Source organism: Sorex araneus, chromosome 1 (assembly GCF_027595985.1).
Source record: "Sorex araneus isolate mSorAra2 chromosome 1, mSorAra2.pri, whole genome shotgun sequence".
Classification (NCBI taxonomy): Eukaryota; Metazoa; Chordata; class Mammalia; order Eulipotyphla; family Soricidae; genus Sorex; species Sorex araneus.
Window position 1 is genome coordinate 391809770 of NC_073302.1, and position 26670 is coordinate 391836439.

Here is a 26670-nt window from a genome sequence, read left to right on the forward strand (position 1 = left end):
GTCTAAAACGCAACTACAAATAACTTTGTATCGTGGTGGTTTAACAAAAATATTTTAAAAGCATGTACCATCACACACAGATCTGTGTACTGGTAGCAAAAATTTCAGGAGAGAAATATCATCCTTGGGTCTCTTGCAACCTTTGAATAGAAATAACTTTAAAAAAAACATCATTTCATATGATCATTACTAAAATATTGCGTAAGTGTATGAAAGACTGAAAGCACAGAACGGAAATATCTCTATATGAATTCTGATTTGAGAAAAAAAAATTCAAACTTAGAAAGTAGTTCCAAAGCTCATGTATTTTAAACTATATAACTAAAAAGTATTTTTATAAAGTACAAAAACATGAGTCAGTAAACTTTAGGAAGAGTCATTAGGTAGTTCTCAGCCCAGTGAATTATAAAATTCTTTAAAATACACTTTTACATTGGACTGGAGTGATAGCACAGCAGGTAGGAAGTTTGCCTTGCATGTGGCTGACCCGGGTTCGATTCCCCCGTCCCTCTCGGAAAGCCCGGCAAGCTACCAAGAGTATCCCATCCGCATGGCAGAGTCTGGCAAGCTACCCTTGGCGTATTCCATATGCCAAAAACAGTAAAATCAAGTCTCACAATGCATGCGTTACTGGTGCCCACTTGAGCAAATATATGAACAATGGGATGACAGTGATACAGTGCTACACTTTTACCTTGGAGTATAGATACTAACTTAAAAGGGTTAAAAAGCATTTTAACACTTAACATATAACATTCTGTACTCATATATATTTAATAAACATGTAATATCTCAATATGAGACTAACACCTTCCCACCACACCCCATTTTTAGATACAGATATTTATATAACACTTATATACCAATATTATACTTGTTTGACAGTAACTGAAGGCTTTCAGAAGGTATGGGCCAAAAAAGCAAAAATTCTGCAGTATTTATTTTAGGCAAAGGGCTATCTGTAGTTCTTCAGAGAATTTTTTTATTACAAATAATATTTTACAAAATTTTACAAATGTTTATATAAATAGATCCATTGACTTTATCATAATTTTTGCAACATGGAAGCATACTTCAACTTAATTAAACCTATCTTCAGTAGTAAAATTCCTCACCAGGGTCCATAAGGAATAGGTAATGACAACCTAGCACCAATTTCAGGCAATTTGATTCTGTAGAATGACAATGTATATTTAGAACTCTCCCCCTTGTGGACATTTATATAAATTTCCAGATACCTGCTGACAGTACTTCCATAAAAAATACAGATCCAGGATTTTAAAATAATATTGAGTTATGACCAGTGGGAGGACTCAAAGAGAATGCATGGATACAGTACTCCTGGGTTTGAGTCCAGCATCACATGTTTCCCTGAGAATCACTGGGTATACACTCCAGTCCAAATAAATAAGTAAATATAAAATGAACCCTAAAAGTATCTTTTATGTATATGTTGTACTACCCATACTTGAAGACAAATATTTGAATCCCAAAGACAATGAAGTTTAACAATAGTAAATCCAAAGGTTCATAACAATAATCCCCTAGGCAAAATTTAGCACTTCAAATAACCAAAAAGCATCACTTTAATTACGTACTCTCTCCACTGCTTCACTGCCCTCCATCCTCCCCCACCCTGCCCCATTCCCCCCCCCCCAGACACACACTCAGGCACTAGCCTCACATTGTGTCTTCTTGGGAAGTCCCATTGAAATTCCACAAGCATATCCATCTCCACACTAGATTGAATGTGCTATTCTGCCACCACTACTGCTTCAATGTGATCTCTCTTCACTCTGTTGTTCTAAACTAGAGTACTTGCTACAAAGCTGCAAATCAGAAGTCTGAACATTATCCTATTCCTCCCTCTCATTTTTACCACGGCAGTCCATCAAGTGCCACCCATTTCCCACAGTATCTGGTGTCTGGACTTGTGTCTGTGCAAGGGCTCTCCCCCCCACCAATGTCTCCTTCCACTTTTCTCTCTTCCTAGTCTGAAGGATCTATGCAATTTTTTTTCCAATTTAAAGGTGGTATAGCACAAGGTTTACAAGAGTTACCTATAGCACTTGTTACTGTCTTGAAATCTGGTTGTGCAACTCTGTAGGGCTGTGATTTTTTTACTCTCTTGCATGATCTTTCCACATTTACAAAATGAGCATAAAATGTATCACAATATCTACAAGGTTGCTATTGGTGCGGCAGGAAACAAGCATATAAATATATTGTCAAAAGGAAAGTACTTAATATTAATCCTATTCCACAATGATTACATGGCTTTCATTTCACCTCTGAGATAAAAAGTAAATGTTATCAAAGCTGCACAGCCTTTATTCTCTAATCATGGTTTACTTAGCAACCCTTACATTGTGCCCAGCATTCTTTCTCAAAATGTATTCTCAAAAATTTCCAGTCATTTACATATTCTTTGCCCTTAACTGCTTTCAGTTTCCTTAGAAAATTCTTCTTATGATCAAATTTTATTTCCTCTATGAGTACTAACTCAGGAAATCCTTTCCTGCCTTCATTATACATATATCCAGTCATATTCTAGCAATTCTTCAGTCATATGCTGACTCATTTCCCTGCCAGCAACTTGTAAGCAATTGCTATGGAATATTCTGACATATATTTATGTATATATATACACATATATGCATGTATATATATAGTTCATCTAAAAAGGAATAAAATACCAACAAGAGTATAAGTTCAAACATTTGTTAAAATGGATCTGCAATTCCAATATTTTTAAATTGTTCTTTATGATTGATCATGTTTTGGTCATTTTACAAGTGGCCAAAGCTCTTTGGTTGTATTGTACTTGAAATTTTCAGTTTTAAGGGCTAGAGCAATAGCACAGTGGGTAGGGCATTTGCCTTGCATGCCGCCAACCTGGGTTCGATTCCCAGCATCCCATATGGTCCTCTGAGCACCATCAGGGGTAATTCCTGAGTGCAGAACGAGGACTAACCCCTGTCCATCGCCAGCTATGACCCCCAAAAGCAAATTTTTTTTTTAAAATTCAGTTTTACCCACATAATTTCTTTCAGTTTAATTTGGAAGAATACCAAGAATGCATTCTGAAAGTGATTCAGCTGAACTTTTGTGTTTATATATTACTACTCACTGAGCCAAATTTAGGAGCTTATTCCCAATTCATTGCATTATAAATACTCTTTTCTGTGGGAGTATCTGACAAACTACTAGTGAGGTACATGACTTTCATCTATAAAGATTCTTTTTGTGTTTTTTAAGTACTTGCTTCACTGGTCACACTTTTCTTATGGATATATACTTAGTAAAATTAATACCTATATTGTCTATATTTATACAGCTTATAATTAAAATTTGTTATTTTAGTTATGTCATTCACATTCTGATGTTTTTAAAATACTAAGCCATTTTTAAGATACTACTTAAAACAGTGCATGAATATAAAACGATTATAGAGGAAAAAATACCTGTTTTGAGCACACTTTTATTTTGTCAAAATTATCTCCAGTATAATTTGCCTCCTAAGTGATTTTTGTCACTCAACACTTACCTTCCTTCTCTCCCTTTTCCCAGTTTATATTATTTTTATTTTTAAGAGAACAAAATAAAATAGTGTTTTACAACCAGAAAAATTTTATTGTAGGTATAATCTGTACACTTTGTATTTAATTGTTCATTTTTCATTTTCTGCCCTACATTGACAGCACTTAAGCACATATTTCTTTCAACTAAAACCAAAGTATAGAAAAGAAAACAGTGAGGTGAGATGAATGACTTCTGTAATATTCTCTAACTCATTGTGTGCCCTTGCACAAGAAATTTATTCCTTTTGAAGTTCTGCTCATTTACTTGCTAGAATATATGAGGATGATAAAGAGGTCCATGAAGCTCTTGACTACTACTGAAAAATGTTCCTAAAAGGACAGATTATGCTGTCTTACAATCAGGCAGGAAGGGGAATATGAATAAGGTATCTTTATTAAAACTTTGAAGCATAGTGTCTGATAACTTGTAGTATTTGAGAGTACCTGTGAGCAACACCATTTTTTTTTCTTAAAAGACATCTATCCTAATGTCATTACCTCTCATTCAAATATGGATGGAAAATGTAAAAGCTAAAATCACACATCAGCTTATGTCATCTAAATAGCAAGCTTGGTAGTGCTATGGAATTAGATGGAAAAATAAAGAGTGTCACATTTTCCTTTAAGACTATTGGGAAACCATAGGTGAATTTTAGTTGGGAATAATCATATAAGTCTGGCTGCTGATTAAACAGTGATGTGGCAGTAGACGTGTTGGTACAGATATTCTCCTTAGTAAATTGTGCAACTCTTCTGGCAAGAGATGGTAAAAGTTTGAATTAGATCAATGATTGAAAACTGTGTCTAAGGGAACCAATTTGAAAGTTTTAGGAGGTAAATGAACATAGGTTTCTAACAGGGAGACAATTTTCAAATATGTTATTTTTTCAATTATTTTTTAATTAGTGAATCACCATGAGGGTACAATTACAGATTTACACATTTTCGTGCTTGTGTTTCCCTCATACAATGTTCGTGATCCAACAAAATGGTAACATTACTAAAATAGGCAATAGCAAGGAGCATTGAATGTGTAGGGAAAGGCTGTTCTTTCAATTACTGGCACGGCTGCACTGTGTTGGAATAATTTTTAAGAGTTCCATTAATATCTCTGAAGGAGGTATAGAGCTCTTATGCATTATATTAAATCTTGTAATTTACTGAAGTAACTAGGCACTAATGTGTATTTCCTGATACATTAAGTAACTTTTAGTCGAGAATGTAAATGAAAACAGTTTAACAAGTTATATATAAAGGTAAAACTGTTCCAAAGTTTACCATATGTATGGCCAATAATCACAGATTTGTTCCTTCTCTTAGTCAAATAACAAGAATTCAAATAATTTGGCTGTCTTCTATAGATACAGTCAAGTGTTAAGGGTCCTATCATTGTTTTCATGGTGTATAAATTGCAATGGCTTCCAACATTTAGCTAGTTTGGAGGAGGACTAGGGGATATCTTTGAAGGAAGAAAGATGCAAGGAATTCTGAAAGCCAAATAGAACTGAGACAAATATAGGGAATGAGTAGGAGGCAAAGAGATCCTGGCAGAGTGTGTGTGTGTGTGTGTGTGTGTGTGTGTGTGTGTGTGTTTGCTTGCGTGCGCATGAGTGCACACACGTGCAGGAGCACACACACATTTTATAACATTTTATATATATATTTATATAAATAAATATAAAATACATGTTTACATATTTATATATGTGTATATAAGTGTATATATATGTGTGTGTGTATATATATATATATATGCACACAGTAGCAGAGGAATGTTTTAAAACCCGAAGAGCCGTCAAACTGCCATATTGCCACTGAACCGAAGTAACTAAAAAAATTCAATAATGAAAGGCATGAAATACACAAGGGAAATAATAAGACAAAACAGATATGGAGCGAGGCATTCAAATGTACAGAAGTACCATGACATTATCTCAAGTGATCCCAGTATCCCTCCCACCACCCCCACCCCATCCCCACCACCCTACCCTGCCTCTGCAGCAGGGCATTCCCTTTTGTTCTCTCTCCTTTTGGGTGTTGTAGTTTGCAATAGAGGTATTGAGTGGCCATTATGTTCGGTCTATAGTCTACTTTTGACACACATCTTTCAACCCAAATGGGTCCTCCCAACATCTTCTACTTGGTGTTCCCTTCTCCATCTCAGCTGCCTTTTTGCCCAGTATGTGAGGCCAGTTTCCAAGCTGTGGGGAAGACCTCCTCGTTCTTATCTCTACTACTCTTGGGTGTTAGTCTCCCATTCTGTTACTTTATATTCCACAGATGAGTGCGATCTTTCTATGTTTCTTTGATTCATTTCACTTAACATGATACTTTCCATGTTGATCCACTTATATGCAAATTCCATGACTTCAACTTTTCTAATAGCTGCATAGTATTCCATTGTGTAGATGTACCAAAGGAAACACTTGTGTTTTAATCAAAGCACAGCCATGAATTTCTATGCATTACAAATGGACCACTTTGAGCTTGATGGAAGAGACTGAAGAGAACTAAAATGGATAAACACAATTTTTAAGAATATATTAAATTAATCAGAGAAAGAAAGACAGCTTATAGAAAGATAATTACAATACAAATTAAAGTGGTGGAAAAATCAATAGCTATGTCAAATATCTTTGTATTTGAATATCAAGAATATGAAGGGAAAAAAAGGTGAAAACTTGGTTTGTGGCTGTTTTTATTCTTTGATATGGCCAATGCTCGAAAAGCAAGATGCTGGGCTCCTGAAAGAAGTGAAATTAAGTTTTCAGTTCTATAAATGCTGAGTTTGGACTTTCTGAGAAACATCAATACTTCGCTATCTAGTAAAGAGTTAGATAACAGCCTTAAAATTCAGGAAATGGGTCTGGTCCAGAGTTCATAATTTGAGATGAACCTTAAATGATGTCTGCAGTAGTGCAATCATCCAACACAAATGTACTGAGTCAGTACAGAAGAAAGCCTACTTCCAAATCTCCAGAAATTCCAATGGAAGAACAGTAATTTACAAAAAAAAAATGTCATGAACACATTTAAATTTTCCTACAAAGAAGAAAGAAGCAGGCAGTGAGTAGGGATTGGGGGGAGGGCTGGAGAGTGCACAATGAGTAAGGCACTTACTTGCTTTGCACTCAGCCAACTCAAGTTGAAACCTGTAGAGCATATAGTTTCCTAAACCCTGCCAGGAGTAAGCCCTGAGCAGAGACATGTTTGCCCTTTCCCAAATGAAATCAGAGTAATGTCACAGAAACAAAATAAAAAGAGTATTTCCAACAGCAGAGAATACTCAATAATATAAATTGCTGTTCTAAAGCCAAGAAAAAGAGAAAGCAGTTTTAATAACAATGAATTTATTGGTGCTATGGAAAGAACAACTTATGTAGTGTAGCATAGTGTAGGCAGAAGCAAGATGCATTAGGTTTAGGAGTGAGGGTTAGGTGATGAAAGAGAGCAAGTACAAGTAATATTTCTATGATGCTGGCTGGGCTAGATATCAGTAAATTTGCAGTGTCTATTTTGGACAGCAAAGGTACCTCTTTCAAGATACTAAAACTGTTTTTACTAAAAGGAGAACTACCAATTTATTCTTGTTTTAAGTAAGGAATCTGTCCTTTAGAGATTTAATGTCCAGCTACAGTTCCAAGGGAAAAACACTCTATCCAATTGCAAATGATAAAGACATTTTTTTGCACATTAAAGTTACTCAAGTAGACTATTTTTGCAGTCCTGGGAAAGAATGTTGCTAACAAATATTTGTTCATATAAATAATTGCACTATCTAGAAGAAAAGTAGCTGTACTGAAAGTGAATTTAGAATCACCGTATCACTGTCACTGTCATGCCATTGATCATCGATTTGCTCAAGTGGGCACCAGTAATGTCTCTATTCATCCTAACCCTGAGATTTTAACAACCTTTCTTTACTCATTCTTCCCAGCAGTGCCGCAATAGAGGATCTTTCAGGGTAAGGGGAATGAGACACATCATTGTTACTGTATTTGGCATATCAAATTTAGAATATGTATAAATTTTAAGTTACTGTTCAAACTTTGAGTTATTCCATGGTCAAACGTTTATATTTAATTGTAAATCTGTGCCATGTGGTTTGTCTGCTTTATAAATCAACTATGTTACATTTTAAAAATTTGCCCTATCATCTAGACCTTTTTCAGATTTTTCTCTACCCATTGAATTTTGCTAGGAAATTGAAAATTACAGTTATAGTCAAATCTTAATTTTCCAAACTAATGATTTTAAAGAGCAATAATGATTAATGTAAAATGATGGGGAATTTATGATCCATTTATCTCTATAATGTATATCCTTTCAACTTGATGACTATTATATCTTATATGACATTCATAATATAATGATAAAGCATTTCAACGGAAAATAATTCAAAGGGTCTTACAAGATTTTCCATTTGAAAGTTTTTCATTATGTCATTTTTGTGACTAATTAAAATAAAATAACATGTTTTTCAGGAGCAAAGAGATAATTAAGTTTCATTTATTCCTTTCAATAGATTTTCCTTACTGTCACATTCTCTACAGCTAGGTTCCTGTTTCTCTGAAGTTTCATTTTCAAAAATTAAAGAGAATTGTGTAATGAAACTTTGACTTTCAACTACCTTCAAAGATGATCAGCTTCACCTTTAATAGTTTATTCTTTTACAATGCATAGAATCTAAGAAAGCATAGATTAAGAAATCACAAGAATACTAGAATTTGGAGTATCCTTAGTTATTGTCTATTTCAGTTTACTCATTAAGAAAAATAAAAGATAGACTTAACAAAACCTGGTGCTAAAAGAAGGCAAGAACTAAACAGTCCACATTTTTTTAAATTCATCTGGTAAAATGAAGACTACAATTCTACTATCCAATTCTTGGTAAAGAACAATTTTAAAAGTTCAAATATTGCTCATTTCCATCCTACAGTCATATAAAGTACAACATGAAGAAATACAAAATATACAAAAATTATTTGTTATAAGTGAAAAATGTTTAGGACATTTATATAATACTGTTAAAATAAGCATTATTTCCTAAAGAGTCCTATTGCCCAATAAAAACAACTTTGTGGGATAATTCATAGGAGGGCCACTAGCTCAAAACTAGTACTAAAGATGTTTTTTATTGCATTGCACATGTCAGTGCAGCTAGAAACACTGCACAGTTAGGCATGTTCAAACAAAAGAAGTTCCACTTCTTATCTCTGGAACTACCTGATTATTACTGCTAATAATAATCAAATGATATTTATATAAGCTCAGGTAATTAGTTTACAGATGATAGTAAGACAATGATTTCTCCTTTATATTATAGGAGAGATAGCAGAATATCTCTTTGATGAAAATGACTCTATGTTGATTAACAGGAATAAAATGATTGCATACACAAAATTATATGTGCATATTTAGAATATAATTAAAAAACGCTTAACTGTTGGATTATGTGTGTATATCCATATGGAGGTGTTAACACAAAATTTTCAACCTAAAGAAACCAATTAAGATTCATAAGCCTGATCTCATGTAGGAGGAGCAGAAATGTAACTATCAAAATGTATCAAGCAAGCAGAAAACACCTATGTCTAAATACTTCATAGAACTTCTCTACGAAGTATATACCCTTTCCACATTCATTCAGACTCCCAGCTTAGAAATTGTTCATGCATTTTTCTTCTCATATTGTGGGTCTAAGCTCTAACTCTGTCCCACACTCACACTGCTCTCTCTCCCCCAGTTCATTTACAGAGAGAGAGAGAGAGAGAGAGAGAGAGAGAGAGAGAGAGCACAAAGTGGACTAGTTATTATTAGAATAGAGAAATCTCACTTACAAGGCAATAATTGATAAAGCTAAAATAAGAAGCAGATGGGGCTAGCATAAAGACAATCAACTCAGCTCCTAATTCATTCCCTAGACTTATCTAAATCCTGGTGGAATTTTAGAACTCTGAATTATTTGAACCAATTCTTCTCTTCTGCTAAAGTCTGTTAATAAAATTTTGTTTTTGTTTTCTCTCTTAAACCAAACAATTCCTTGTGGCATGGCAAATATAATTTAAAGCAACCTACTCCAAAATATACATATTCAAACATTACACATCTTAGTAATTTTACTGTAACCCTGATAAAGCCATTTAACCTCTTTGGATCTTAGTTTAATGACCTGTAAGTTAATTATGCAACCAAAGAATAAACAAAATGATATGTGTAAAAACAGTATGCTTTGAATTAGAGTTAAGTAAGCTTTGCAAGTTTAAAATTTCTATTATGCAATTATAAGAATAAAATGTTGGACCTATGATTGTTTGAGTTCTTGCCAGAACTCTAAGTCTAGATCTTACCAGATCGCTAAAGTAAGTTGACACTTAGTTAAACTGCTGATAATTGAGGATTTTAAAATAGGAATCCAGCACTCTACAGGTATTCTAGAAAATCCACACTCAGGGTAAAGCATAGAGTACATCCTTCTATAGGCTTTTGCTGCTGTTTTTAATGTCCTCTGAGAAAAAATGAGATAGCTTTTGATAAACATTTAAATTCCAGTTCAGAAAATTGGATTTTGATCTATTAATTTTTATTAGTACACATTGTTTATACCCTACTTATATTCTTTAATACTAACATGAGTATTATAGAATTACCCCACCACTGTAATTAAATGTCTTAAGGCTTACAAAGGATCTTCTAATTATTTTAAAGAGCTAAAGTTCTAATAATAGGATGAAAGAGACTTATGTAGTTTTTATAGTTTTGTTTTCATATGTTTCTAAGAAATTTGTTGTTTAATCAATGTACCTTATAAAGTAATATGGCATTAACACCAATGTACCTGGGCACCTAACATATTGATTTTTAATATTCATACTATCAGCAGAATTAGTTTATATCAAAGTCAGAAAAAGCAACTAATAATAAGGGAAGCAAAGCAATTTTTTTAATTTCTGCCTAGGAAGGCAGGTAATTAGAATTCCCACTTTGAAAAATTCTAATTTGCAGTTTACATGGTAATAAAGCTTTCATAAAGTGTTTGTTTTATTTTGATTTGTTATGGATTCTTAGTATATTTAGGTTCTTGCAAAGTGTTTTATTTGTTTTATGGAATAAGTTTTTACTAACTTCTAACTAGTACTTGAATATTAGTTATCCTTACACATTATCTTATATTATCTTTCCTCTTTTATCTTTTAATTGTTTTATCTCTTAATTTTTGCTACTTTTAGAGATACCCAAGTTTTATGTTTACTTTGATATTTTCACTGAATCTGTTTAATGAACTCAGATGAATGTATATCAACATGTTTAGGGCAGATTTATATTTTGCAGAGCCTACAGCTTGCAGATGCTGTCATTTACCGGTACGAAGACAACAGATCCTACTGCTGGAATCTCAAACAAAGGGGTAAACATGTGAACTAATAACTATAATGCTATTGAATTTTAGTAAAGAAATGTGAAAATCATCATGGCACAAAAGGTCATCTTTCAGTTCTGTGGTTTCACACCTTAAGGTATAAACTCTATCTAAAAGAGTCCTGGCTAAAGCCTTTGACTCTGCCGCTTTGGGGTTGTAAAATGTTAAGCTTTAGCTCAGCTGTAACATGAAAGATAATAGTGTCTACATTTTATGATTATTTCAAGAATTAAATAATGTGCTTGTGTTTGGGGGGGGCCTCCAAATAGTGTCCAGGTCCTCAGGAGTAAATCCTGGCAACAGTTGGCCAAGCAGACCAGGCAATTCAATGATACGGACCAGTGACATCAGGGACATAATCCTGTTCAGAGACCACTTGGTGCCCCCCTGGCAGTTCTGGGGACCAGAGGGTGCTGAACTCTGAATTCAGAAGGGCCCTGTACATGCAAGACATATTCTCCAGCCAGTTACACTATCACCTTGGCCCTTAAGGTGCTTGCTTTTACAAAGTGTGACTGGCACAGAAGTACTTCCTGCTTGCTACTCTGTCAAGGCTTTAGGAGTTTTAGAATGCCAGTGAAGCTTCACAGAGGATACTCACATAAGTTAAATAAAGAGAGGAAAGAAAATGAGTAAGTCATAAAGGTAAAGGTTCCTTTACCTGGGTTTCTGTTATAAATTATTGATCCAAGAATTTCATCATGGTAATTTGTACTCGGGGCTGCTTACCTTTCTGGATGCTCCAAGAGGCAAATCCATTTATCTCTGCTTTGCCTTTTTTCTTCAAGCTCCCAAAATCTGCCTGTGATCCTTGGTTCATGGCTTCCCTGATCTATTTTCAAAACGTGTAAGTTCTCCTTCTGCTGCCATAATTCTCTACAGATGGGGGAAGCACTCTGCTTTAAAGAACGTTTTAATGAGTTTGGCCCACCAGGATTACTCGTGCTTTGTCTCTTTGAGACAAAACACAACATTCACAGGTTCTAAAAATTAGATCCCTGACTGATATGAGGACTACTGCTTTACTCTACCACACTATTTGCCACAGACATCACCTAAACTAAATCCTCACTGAATGTTTCTTCTTTAATTAGGGATATCATCTTTAACCACTACTCTGGGTAGTAGTGGTAGCTTGATAATATTTTTGCTTCAATCCTTTATTTGTAAATATGCTTATTATAATTCCTATTTTCCAGTTCATTCTTCCTTTGCATATGTCCTAGCACTACTACCTTCTTCAAATAAACACCTTTTCTATTTTTCTAAAAACAAAAATTGTATGTGGTATTATGCTAGCTGGTGGAACTACCACTATGAAGCATGGGGTCATGTTATTTGTTCCACTGGAATTTTATGTCTAGGATGGAAATCACATTGAATGAACAATCACATCAATTGACATATCATGGAAGAAGCTATTTCTGATCTTCATAATTATGAATTAACTCAAAAATTGGGATTAAATTTTGATGAACGAGAAAAGGCCAACAAGTTGAATGAATTAAATGCAATCACTGGCAAATACTTTGTATGTTTGCGTGCTATTTTCCCTTGATTCTAGAATAGAAAAGTAGAAAACAAGATGATTAAATTCATGTACTATAACAATTTACCTGTAGTAAAGTCAAGCTAGAATGGCCTTTTAAATTCACTATCACCAACTGATGTGTAAATAAGTTAAAAGTACAAATTTTATCTTCACAAGTGAACCTAAATATGATCCATGTTGTAGAAACTGGGATGTGAGTTTTAAACTAGCACTCAATGAGTTTGCTGTATTATAGATGTTGATTTCAGCCTATTAAGATCTCTTCAGGAATTCTCACCTACAAAACTGAAAAATTGTAAGTTCATCTGTTTAAGTCCCTAAGCATATGGTACCACCCTATGAAAGCAATAAGAAACTAATATAAATAAGGTGTCTGAGTTTAACAGAAGTTATCCATCCTTTGTATAAAAGATATAAAATAATTCTTTCATTAGTTAATTGTATCCCTATTAGTTTCTGCAGTTTGGTGAAGTGCAGGGTTTGGTGTTGACTGTGAACAGTTCTATTAACATCTTTCTTTCTTCCAGTTCCCTAGGAGTTATATAAAATGAATTGTACCAGAACTCCTAGTCAGTTTGTTTCTAGTTAGGCATCCCATGAAAAGTTAGGCACTGATGAAAGTGTGGAATTTTGGAGAAAACAAAAGAAGCCAATATTCATCATTTTATTCCTTTTAGCTCTGGATAGGGCTGCCTCAGTTCATGGATCTCATGGGTTCTAATAGTGGTATTGGTGGCACCAGGCCACTGTTGGCCTCTAAAGTGCAGACTGATTGTGATAGCTTCCAGTAGGCAGCAGCCACTCAAAGCAGCAAATTCATTCCATCAGTATCACCATGAGTTCTCAGATGCCCACAGAGCAGTGGTGGGGTCCTTCCTGAAGGAACAGAAGCAGCAGTAGCAACAAGGCCACTGGAGTACAGGCTTATGGGACTCGTAATTCCACTAATCCAACTTTTCCCTTTGATCCTTCAGCCCTGAGTGTGGAGTGGGAGAATACATTTATTTTTTTGTTTGGGAGCCACACCTGGTGATGATCAGGGGTCACTCCTGGCTTTGTACTTTGGAATTACTCCTGGTGGTGCTCAGGGAACCAGATGAGGTGCTCAGGGTCTAATCCAGGTAAGCCACGTGCAAGGAAAATGCCCTGCCTACCAACCCAATGTATTACCTTCTGGTTCCAGACAGTATAGTTATTATTATTTGCATTATCACTCATCTCGCCATTTCTATCTTTGTGGCCTTCCGATACACTGAAAAAAAATTGGGGGCAGAGTGAGGGGTGGATTTGAATCACACCGGTAGTTCTCAGGGTTTACTCCTAGTTCTGCACTCTGGGATCACTCCTGGCAGGCTCAAGGGGCTATGTGGAACGCCAGGGACCAAACCCAGGTTGACTATATTCGAGGCAAAAAACCCAACCCGCGGGGCGGGTCAGCGGATGGTGTACTTGTCCCACTTCTTCTCGGGGTCGTAGGGCTCCCAGCGGCTGGCGGGGAAGATGTGCTTGTTCTTCTCGTACCAGCTGCGCAGTACCACCTAGCCCGCGTGCGACTCGTCCTTCTCCAGCGTGGCGTCGCCCCGCAGGCGCACGTCGGACGGCAGGATCAGGTCCTCCTTGACGTACATATATTATCACATATAATATCACGTACGTATATTATCACTTCAGTCCCTGAAATTTCTTCATTTGTGCTATTTTAAAAGTTCAAAGCAGTTCTGTTATCCTGATTGAAAATAATACAAATACAAAATTTTTTTTGCAAGATGAAGTGATACATGACACAATATATAGAAAAATCATGAATCTACACATGGTCTAAGCTATTATTTCCATTTTAAAAAGGTAACTGGTACCTATGCTGTTCTTCCCAAGAAAACAACTTATAGTGAAGACCAACCTTATAGGGCTATACAAAAGAACGATAGTTCTCACAATTTGATATAAATATGCCAATTTTCAGCTGGTGCTGAGAAAATTTCAAGGGCTCAAAGTCACCTTTATTGACAGAATAAAGTGACTGCAGTCAAAGACCACCTTCCACTGAGTACTTACTCTGCTAGACACCGTGCTAAACACAGTCTTTATTAGCTCAATCATTTCATTCCCTTGAAAGGGAAGTAATATCATCATTGAGCAAGTTGAGATTCCTAGTGGCGAACCAAACAATAAGCTAGTTAGAGCTGGTATGGGAGGTCAAATCAGTAGAGTTCAAGCTTAAAAGCAGTCTGCTTAACTATTTATCCTACTGCAAGAAGAGAAAATACCCTATAGGAGAGTGGAGATACGGTAAAAGTGCAAAACAAGGCAAAACATGGAAACATATTTAAAAAGAAAACCTTGTATGTGCTGTAGTTTGGTGTTAGTTCTGTAGGTATATATAGATATAATCTATCTAATAATAATTCATAATTCTGTCACTGTCATTTCATTGCACATCGATTTGCTCGAGTGAGCACCAATAAGTCTCCATTGTGAGACTTGTTTTTACTGTTTTTTGGCATATTGAATATGCCACAGGTAGCTTGCCAGGTTCTGCCATGCAGGCAAGATATTCTCAGTAGCTTGCCAGGCTCTGTGATAGGGACAGAGGAATCGAACTTGAGTTGGCTGCGTGCAAGAAAAACGCCCTACCTGCTGCGTGATCGCTCATAATATATTAATATCAACATAAAAATATATATGTATATATATTTAGGTATATAGATAGATTTCGGTATATAGATACAGATATAATCTACCTATATAATAAAAATATTATGAGCTCCAGCTACCCTCCTCCCCCAAGCAGAGCTCCCAGCGGCCGAAGACCACGGGAATCTAGCTGCAGCCATGCTGGAGGCTCATCTCTACATGTTCAGACAGGCCTCATGCATGAAGGTACCGGCAGAGGAACCCAGGTGTGTGTAATCCCATCAACGGTCAACATCCAGAGACTTAAAAGCAAACTCTCAGAAGCAATACCTTATAACCTACTTCTCCCTCTGGGAGAAATTGGCAATCTTTTGAGAGTTTCCTGCCCCCATGGAACAGCCTTGCAAGCTCCCCATGGTGTATTCATATGCAAAATCCAGTAACAAGCTGGATCTCATTCCCCTGACCCTGAAGAGCCCCCAGTGCAACATCTTTAGGAGGGCCAAGTCGAAATAGACTTCTAAGATCTCAGGGAAAGGACGAAATGAGATGTTACTGAGCCCGCCCAAGAAATCGGTGATTAACGGGATATTGTGATTGATTGATTGTGATATAATAAATATATAATGTATTAATATCAACATACAAATACATACACTATATATATATTTAGAAGACTTCATTTCAAAATCACAGAATGAGAATTCTTAGCTCTGGAGTAAGCCATAATTCTACAGGAAACAATTTCTTTTCTTTCATTCATTCTTTTTGGTTTGTTACAGACTACTGAATCCTTCCTAGGTGACCCTTTCCTGCCAAATCAATCCTGTCTTTCAGCCACTTATCCCCTCACCCACTCAGATCCTACCCACCCTCATGTTTCCTGGAGTTCTGCTACATAGTATTCTATGCCAGGAAAGCATCTTCTCATTATTTATATAATTAAATCAGTCATTTACTCCAGGAAATCTTTCCTAATTCTAGGACTAGGTAGAACCACCCTGTTGTTATGTCCTGCTTTAAAAGTTAATTTTTCATAAGAATTTGTAAGTCTGGTTGTATGAAATGGAAATCTGCTTATTGCTCTTCTTAATTCCCTATCTGCAGTCTCTACTGAGGACAGACTATGTCTACTGTGTCTCCCTCTATCCTTACTTAGCTCCTGATATAGATGCAGGTCCCATAGACAAAACCACAACTTCCTTGAAGATTTTTCACTGGAACCCTGAAGTGAAAAGTGTGCATGTATGTATGAGTGTGTGTGTGTGTGTGTGTGTAAATACCAAGAAGGGTAGTTCAGAGTTTTTCTATGAAAGGATTCTCAAGTTGTTTTCTTAAAGATCCCACTGTACCCTCTCAAGGGCAGAGGCTATCAAGCTTTTCTTACTTGAATCTCCTGGAGACTTTTTGAAAAATCCTAGTGTCATTCTAATATTCCTAACAACATGGTAAAAGAGCCAGACATCAACCATTACAGCATCTCAGAATCATCTCTGAGTCTGTACCCCAAATTTCAGTATCTTTAAATTTGTTCCAGTGATTCTGTGTCAACTGAAACTACTGCTTTATAGTCCCCTGAAACCTTCCCGTAGCAGAGCCTTAAATCAAAACTCAACTTCAATTTGCCCAACATTTACTTATGTTATCTCTTCATAATTTCTTTTTCTTTTAAGGTATACCTAAGGTATCTAAGAAGAATCTTATGCAAGAGACCTCCTTTATTCACACTTAGATTATGAATCAATTTGCATTTAGTAATAGTGAACTTGAATTACCTGGCATTTACTACAAAGAATGGAAAATTACTCCAGAGACTAAAGAGACTAAACCTATGAAAGATGGTGAACCAAGCTTCAGTCTCACACACAGTTTCTCAAAGAAAATGAGGTCACACAGACACTCAAACCACACAGACCCCAGTATACTTTCTTTTGCACCACTTTAATTTTTTTTTTAAATTTTATTGAATCGCCGTGAGATAGTTACAAGCTTTCATGTTTAGGTTACAATCTCGCAATGATCAAACACCCATCCCTCCACCAGTGCACATTCCCCACCACCAATATTTCGGGTATACTCCCCCTTTCCCACCCTCCCCCTGCCTTCATGGCAGACAATATTCCCATTACTCTCTCTCTCTCTACTTTTGGGCATTATGACTTGCAACACAGACACTGAGAGGTCATCATGTTTGGTCCATTATCTACTTTCGGCATGCATCTCCCAACCCAACTGGTTCCTACAGCCATCATTTTCTTAGTGATCCCTTCTCTACTCCATTTGCCTTCTCCCCTCCGCTCATGAAACAGTCTTAGACCCCAGTATATTAAAATCATACTATCTTTCCTAGAGTCTAAATCTACAGGATTTCTTCAGTACTAAGCTAATATATGATGGGTATCTATCTTTCGCAGAGTCTAAAACTATAGGATTTCTTGAATACTAAGCTAATGATACGATGGATGCTGCTCTGTTGTCTACATTGATCAATGAGGTCAGTAAGATCATAGGCACTCTAGTCCTATTCCCTATGTTTTAATCAGGTGACTGAAGTTTCAAATAAAATGTTTATGAAATCTAAAAGAAAATAGAAAATATGGAAAAATAGATAAGTCTACATATAAAAAATTATAATTATCTAGCTCTAAATATTAAATTTTGACCTACATGGACCTACTCAATACTTAAATAGCAGAGCAATCTCTCAGTTCATCGCTTTCAAATGTCTGCCTTGCCTTTTTACCCTTCTCATCAATCATAAAGAGATTGATTACTTACAAAAATTTGTAGGTAATACTACCTACCACCTAGATTATCTGGGTCATGCATGAGTAAAGATCTATTCTTCATACTGTGTGATTTATTTTTCAATTATGTTACATGATCAGGAAATGATGGGTACATAGCTGAAAATCACGGATTAAATATTAATAATTTGTTCCAAACATGGTGGTAAGGAACTTTGAGTTTGCACATATATTCCACATCAAATAGAAAATTCACTAAGACTAGAGACTGCATCCAGGATCTAAACTTATATTCATAATTTAATGAAGAAGAGTTTTCTTAACGTTATGTTTCCAAATATTAGTCACAAGAAAACCATATGTTTTATTCTAATTACTGTCTATTGGATTTAATTGCGTTTTTCTTTTTCTTTTATTTTTTTTTAGTAAACAGATTTTATTTGGAGGTTTTTTAAGGTGAGGAGGGAAAGTAACAGAGAGCAACATGCTCAAGGGAGACTGTAGGCTTCTCCAAGAGTAAAGAGAGCCCCTACACACATCCCAGTATTCACTTGTATCACTTGTTATCCCATTGTTCATCGACTTGCTGCTCGAGCAGGCACCAGTAACGTCTCCATCCGTTCCTGTCGCGTGCTAGTGTATCCCAATGGCGTCTGCTCGCTCCAGGAACACAAAGAGCCTCAAACCATTCATTTAGGGTCTTGATAAAGAAGTCTGTCCATCTCGTAGGTGGATGACCATGCATTCTTTTGACGTCCCATCTGATTTTCGACATCTTGGCAAAGGAGACAGCATCCCTGATCCTCGATTGTTGATGGAGGTCAGAACTCCCGATTTCTTCTCTCACTTGAGTGAAACGTGATATTCCAAGCATAGCTCTTTCTATTTCTCTTTGGGATACCCGAATGGCGTTCTCATCCTGTTTTCATAGGGCCCAGGTCTCTGAGGTGTATGTTAGTGCAGGAAGAACGGTGGAGTTGAAAAGATGTGCCTGGAGCCAGAGATTCTTCATCCTCTTAAACATTTCTTTGATGCTCTTGAAGGTGTTCCATGCTGCTCTCTTCCTCCTGTGCAGTTCAGGTGCCAGATCATTTGTCATGTGAGTTCTCGACCTAGGTACACATAACTGCTGCATTCAGAGATGTTCGTTCTGTTGAGGGCAAATGGAACATCAGGAACTAGTCCGTTCCTCATGAACATTGTCTTGGTGAGATTCAGCTGCAGTCTGACCTTTGCACACTCATGACTGAAGTCAGCCAACATTCGTGTCACTTGGCTAATATTTGGTGTTATTAGAACAATGTCATCAGTGAAGCAGAGGTGGTGTAGTTGCCGACCGTCTATCTTTACTCCCATTCCTTCCCATTCCATGATGTTTTCAAGGGTGGCACTGAAGAGTTTCGGTGAAATGGTGTCACCCTGCCGAACCCCTCTCTTTATGTTGATTATCACTTCTTTGTAGAATGGTGAGATCCTGGTGGTGAATCCATAATACATCCCAGCATTAGGTATGAAAATATGGAAGGTACACATCTCAAGAAGTGAGATGCGGGCAACACATATGCTAGGATGCCACATGTGCTCAGTCACCTAGCCGCAAGCAGCACATGGGCTCAGGCAGCCTATATGCCTAATTTTGTTTTTCAATTATTTTTTATTTGTCAAAGTTTAGGTAATTCCAATCATGTGGAAGTTTATGGTATCAAAATACAAAATTACTGCATTCAACCACCACCAAAGTGCCTACACCTTCCACCACTGTCCTGACCTCACTTCTAGTCTGATCATCTTTCTGCACTTCTCCCCTGTACTTGGTAATTGATTTTGCACTGTCCATTCTCTTGTTTTATTTCTCTCTGTTATACAGATAAGCAATGTCTAGTAATTTGTACTTCCTACTCTGACTTACTTTGCTTGTCATGATGCACTCCATTTCCAACTACATTGCAGTGAATTGCATGATTTTGCAAACATATTCCATTGTGTATATATTGTTATATATACATAGATATAGATATATATGTATATATCAAACTTTTCTGGTATAAATTCATCTATAGTTAAATATTTTGATGTTTCTCTATCCTGTGTATTGTACCAAGTGCTGCAATGAACATAAGTGTACATATATCCTTTATAATTAATATCTGGGAGGTACATGCCAAGAAAGTTGAATTGCTAGGTCATATGGAAGGTCTATTATTTTCAAAGAAATCACCATACTCCTTTTAACAGAAATTGAATCATTTCCAATAGTGGACAAGGGTTTCTTTTCAACACATCCCTGACAACACTTATTGTCTTCAGTCTTTTTAATATATGCCATTCTCATTGATACAAGATAATATCTCAAAATTCTTTTGATCTATATTTTTCTAGTAATAGTGATAATAGGTAGTTTTTCATATGCCTATTAGAGATATGTCTTCTTTGGGGAAATGTCTGTTCATTTACTCTCCCTAACTTTTACAGGGTTAACAGAATTTGTTATTAAGCTTTGTAATATATTGAATTATAAATATTAGACATATTTCTATTTGTTTTATTGTGTGCCGTTATTGTCTACCATTATGTAGAGTGTCTTTTTAATTCAGCCAGGCAAAAACTTCCTAATTTGATGTCGTTTCTTTTGCTTATTTTTGTTTTTATTATCGTTTCCTCTGGAGTCTGATCACTGAAGGTAACTCTAAAGTTACTAAATAAAAATCTAATTTCTCCAGATTTTAAACACACACAATGCCATATGTATATACCCAGGCCATTCTCTATCCCATATAACTATATTTATGCCAATTTTAATTTTATCCAGCTATGATTTTAAACTCATGTGCAGAACTTATTTTTTCTATCAATTTCAGTAGTAAAATGTATCCTAACAATTACAGAAATGAAACTGCATGATTTAAAAATAACAAATCTATAGCAAAAGATTTACTAATGGAAGAATTACATAAGGAAGGTTTATTACACTATTTTCTCTTATAAATAATTTTAACAAATATTTCTTTTAGTATGATTTTTTAAAGCGAATTAGTGATATTAACCAAAAGTCCTTCCAAGAAAACCATCTGGAACATCTGAACTCATATAAATGAAAAATAAATATAATCAAACTTATTTACATCTGCAACTAATAAGGGTATGGACAGAATAGAAAGAAACATTGACTGAATGATATTATGATAATTTTAATGGTGGGTTCAATGGTGCTCATACAATTAAAGAAATGTGAAGCTTGTGTTCCAAAGATTTTTATAGTATTGTAAAACTTTAGTAAAGCAATAAAATGTGCTTCAAAATAAAATAAATTCTTACAAATTAAGATTAATATAAGCATTTTGGGGGTTTATCTATAATCTTGATAATAGTTTTGTTTCCATAGTAACACAAATGTGTACTTTATCATTGTGCATGTGTGTAAAATGATAACAACTGCTATAATAAAGTTTACACATTATTTAAAGATAAATTTTATTTTTATGAGAAGTTCAAGCTAGAGATGTCTTTCCTTTAATCATTTGCTGTTATCTTGCTACTACATAATTCTCATGTCCTCTCAAATAACACAAATTCAACAGAGCTATTCCTAACCACTTGCATAGATTTTTAAACCTACACTATGGTGGATCTTTGGATTTTAATATTAAGGGAAAGATAATGAAATACTTCACAGATGTCATACTGGATATAATCCATGTGTTTTATTAGCATAAATCCATTCAGTCTTACCTAATCAGTATTCTTTTGTTCATTTGTTTCAAATAGCAAGTTAGCTTCAGTCAGCCAAAGAAAAGTAGAAAAGTAAAGCAGCTGAAACACTGTCATTACCTATTCCTACTCCCACCCTATCAGAAAGAGGTCCTATTCAGCACTTTGATGTCATTGTGTTGCAAATGTTTTTCTTCTAAAATGTATTAGATGTTGTTTAAAATAAAGTACTTTATAATCTAGTGTTAGGGCATGGTGGCCATTTGAAGGGGAGTAGAGCTGGGTAAGAGGCTCACCTGGAAGTTCCAGAGAGTTGAACATTCTTTATGTATACACCTGGGTCATTAGAAAAGCTGAGGCTGGCTCTTCAAGCCAGTGTTCTCCTTTGAACACAAACCTCACCTGTTCATCTTTATTTATTTATTTTTTGCTTATTTACTTCCACTCTGGAGAAGCCTGTGTTCTCTCTTAAACACATATTTCTCTCCCTTCATATCTTTCTAAATAAAATCCAATACAAAAAAATCTTGCTTTACACACACACACACACACACACACACACACAAACACATGTAGGATAACATTGGTTTGCTCTTCCTCCCTAGCCACTGGGAGCTTGTGTTTGTTGACTGCCCCCCAACCTGTCAATTACCTTTGTCTCCTGATCAGAATCTGACTTGTAAATATTGTCTTTCTTTTCTCCTTAATGTCCTTTTCATGGTTAGCAATTTCAGAGAAATTGCTTTTTTGTATGGATACCGGAAGACAGTTAAAAAGACAAGCCTGTGGCTTGGGAGTTGCTTGACTCAAGATAATATTACCTCCTGAACATCTATTCTCTCAACTTAAGCCTCAGTTGCCCTTACTCCCTAGATTCCCAAAAGCAGGGTCCTGATGAGGGACTTGATGGACCCAGGGCAAGCGGTGAGCTAATGAGCTATCCTGGTATCAAAATGGGTCTGGAAGTGCCATAATGCTTAACTATAAGTTAAGAGCTTGGTCATGAACAAATTCTGTCATGCTCCAAAAAGTAATAACTAGATTTGGACCGTGCTTGGGTCAGAAATGATTAATCTGGCCTGAGCACTGTAGTCTGAGTCTGTAGCGAGATGTCCTCAGGAGAGTCACCCTACAAGCCTAAAAGTGTCTATTACTGTGTCCATACAGAATGGTAAATATGAGGAAGGAGAATTAAAGATATTAATCAAGTTGCAGGTCTAAGAAGAGGAGAAACACACCTTAAGGGTCGTTCTGCCCTTGTGGGCTGCAGGTGTTCAGGAAGATTGGAAAAACATTTCTGATCACACTTCCTACAGGGAGGTGTGACTGGGGAAGTGTGGTGAGAGGATACAAAAGAGTGGCTGCAGGAAGAAAGATGGATTGATTGAAGATTGCTGCAGGGGGATGGATTGATGGAAGGAGTGGAGATTGAAGGAAAGACGGTTATGGAGACAGCAGAGAGACAGCAGAGAGAGCGATAGAGGAGATGGAGACAATGGAAAGAAAGAATTGCACGGTTAGAGAGAGATAGGGTGTTGGAGAGATCTGGGAGAGAGGAGAGAGTGAATAAATAGTAACTAATCAGCAACCAACTTGGCCCTCATTCTTTCTTCATTCATCCATGGCAACAGCCATCCCAGGTGGAAAAGCGGCTGAGAGCACCGAATGTGAGTGGCAAGGAGAGTTGCCCAGAGAAGAGCCCTTGAACATCCTTTCACAAGTAATCCCCACTCGTGAGAGGCTTACGCAACTTGAGCATGTGGGATTTCACACACACATGCACACAAACACACATACACACACACACACACACACACACACACCACAAGCTCAACTTGGGTCAATGAGATCAATGAGATAGTAGAGGGTAAGGTCTTGCCTTGCATACAGGGAACCCAGATAAGATCTCCAGCATCCTGTTGGTCCCCTAATTCCTGCTAGGAGTAATCCCTGAGTACAGAGTAAACCTGGAGCACAGATGGGTGCAGCAAAAATACAAATACAAAATCCCCTGACACCAAAAGTTTGTAACAATTTTCATATGATGTTCTTCATTACAAAGGTTTGAAAGTAATTTTCCATTTAGATACCACTACATCTAACATAGGAAATGTTAGAAATTTTCTAAGGTTATAATTATTACTTTAATGAACCCCAACAATTTCATTTAGAAATAATAACTGCCGACCCCAAAATGTGCAAATGTCTAAACCAAAGACTAAATAAATAAAGATAGTTTTTAACCTAGGTCTCTAAAGCAGAGATCGGGATCTTTTTTTCTGTAGGAGTTGTAAGGATTTTTATAACATTATTCAAAAGCCATACAATATAAACAGATGGGCCATTGCAGCCAAGAGAAGCATATGTGTTTGGCCCAGACTGTACCAAGGCCAGACCATATGATTCCATGGGTCTTACATTGCAGACAGGCTGGACACCCCATTTCTGACTGAAATTATACTTTTTGAATTCTTGTTTATTTTCTGTATATATCTATGGTGCATATTGGCAAAAAGTAGACGCTGTCTGAAATGTGAATGGTATTTTTCTAAGCATACAATTGTTTTCTTTAAACTATAGAAATAACTAGTATTTTATATTACTAAATCTATATTGTATTTAAAAGGTTTAATAAAGTATTTTGAGTTGTAGAAATTTCAAAATATAAGATGATAATGTGGGTGATATTCCTAAAAGAATGTCAGCTATTATAATTTTCTCATCCTTTATGTGAGTTAATAACAAATTATCATCAGTTAATCTAAATAGTGGGATATGATAATGAAAAAGAGGATACATCTAATACATCTACCCTCTTGGTACTTAAGGGCATACTGTGGACCAAAATTTTTTTTAAAGGAGACATTTCTAGAGGGATATGAGACTCAGCATTATTTGAATTAGACTCAAAATAAGATCAATTACTTTAGTGTGTGAACAGGACTAAAATGTTCAACACGTAATGGTGATTGTACTAGTTTCCAAAGCATGTGCTAACAAATTACTATAAATGCAGTTGATTAAAACACACAAGAATTGATTATCTAATTGCTTTTTAAGTCAGTGTCTAAAATCAAGGTGTTCACAGAACTGTGATTTTTCTGGAGACTGAGCAGGGAGTAGGAAGGAAAGAGCTCCGAGAGGTCACTTGCACTCCTAGGCTTGTGGATGGTTGCCCTTTTTCAAAGCCACCACACAGCATATTCATAGCTCCTTCTCTCTCACTCTAAGGCTGCCTAGTTTCAAAAGAGCCCTTATGATTAAACTGGACCTATCTACATAATCAGGATTATCTTTTCAACACCCTTAGTTTTATCTATAAAGTCTCTTTGCCCAAATAAGTTAACAGATCCATAGTTTTTTTACAATTATAAAGTGGATACCACTGGGGAATCATTTTGTCTGTACTTAGTGATATATCAAATAATATCTAGTGAGAGGGAGGCTAAAATAGACTGCAGTGTTTATAAGTGAGACAAAGAAATAAAATATATGCTAACAATGCTAACAAAAGTTTATCTACATTAAGCAATTAATTACATAATAAACCTGATACTTTCCACTCTGGTGAACATTAGAATCTCTCTCTATATCCCCACCTAGAGATGGTGGATATTTTCACTAAAATCCATTGTTTAGAAAAAGTTCAAGCTCCTTTTGTAGATATTATCCATATACTGACTGATCCAAGAAAGGATAAGTATAACTAAACCTTGTTGGAAATAATTTTCAGACTTTTGGAAAGTTGGACAAAAGACTTACAGAGACCATTACTTCCCAGTATGGTTCTTAAGAGCTCTAGTGACCACTGAGCATGATACAATTAGAGAAAGGAAAGAAGAGGATAGAAAGAGAGGAAGAGGGAGGGAGAGTAAAATATAAACACATTTCTTCCTTACTACACATTCCTACTAGGAGACAGGAATGAAATCATCAACCTCCAAATTGTAATTTATTTCTTGGAAGCTATTACATGTATCTATGAAGAATATGAATAACTAAAACATGCACACATTGCATCCATTTGTATATAGCCAATATATACAACTATTTCAGAATGATAGATGTTCCAAAATAGTTATATAGAATAAAAGCATTCTGAAATTTGCATTAAACAGAAAGTATTAGGTTATACTTGAAGCAATTGGTATTTAATATCTTGGTAGATATTAAAATGACAAACCTCACCATGAAAATGTTGACCACTGAATCTATCACAAGAATAGTTTGTGTTCTAAAAGGTACTTACTAAGAAGAAAAGATTGCATACGGGAAATTTTTCTTCATTTAACTATCAGCAGGACCAAAGGGACATTTTTATAGCAATTAATTTCTATTATAATTACTAGTTTACAAGTGAAATCAATATATACTAGAAGCTGTGTTCAACTCTTTTGGAAAACAGTGGAGACCTCATGGTAAAATAGAGTCTAACGAAAAAATACATTGATAATCAAGATGAGAAATAGCTGTGATTGCTTGCCTTGATTATCAATCTCAAGGGTTTCCATAGAGAAGTATATGGAGAACACTTTACCCACAATACAAAACTCAGTATCAACTCATGAGATACCATCAACTGTTTCATCTGAAAAAGCATAGAATACATGTGCAAATAAATTAAGGCAAATAAGAAGCATAGTATACCCAGTAAAAGATTTATAAACACACAATAGTCAAAGACTCTGCAGTTCAGTTGCTTGAAGCACAACATCAAGAAGAAAAATAGAGTTAAAATTAATGATAAGGGTATAGGTAGCATATGGATCATAAAGATTCTTTCATGCCACCCAAAAATTTTGAATAGCATCTGAAAATGTAAATATTATTAACAAGACCATCAATCTTTTGACTTAACGTTCACATGCAACAGGAAGACAGAGGAGTTTATCCGCTTCATGTAAATAGGATCCAGTAGTTAATTGATGCTTATAATATGGTATTTATTCCATTTATGAAGAGGAAATGTGTATAGACTTTCCTTGCCAAGAAAGATGTTAAGGAATATAATTATTTATAGCAAAATGG

At 35.7% G+C, this 26670-nt stretch overlaps 1 protein-coding gene across 1 annotated transcript in view; it reads right to left on the reverse strand.

The window, feature by feature from the left end:
* The window catches only part of ZNF804B (zinc finger protein 804B), a 553147-nt gene that overhangs the window by 519823 nt on the left and 6654 nt on the right, over positions 1–26670 (reverse strand). The gene's annotated exons all lie outside the window — the stretch shown is intronic.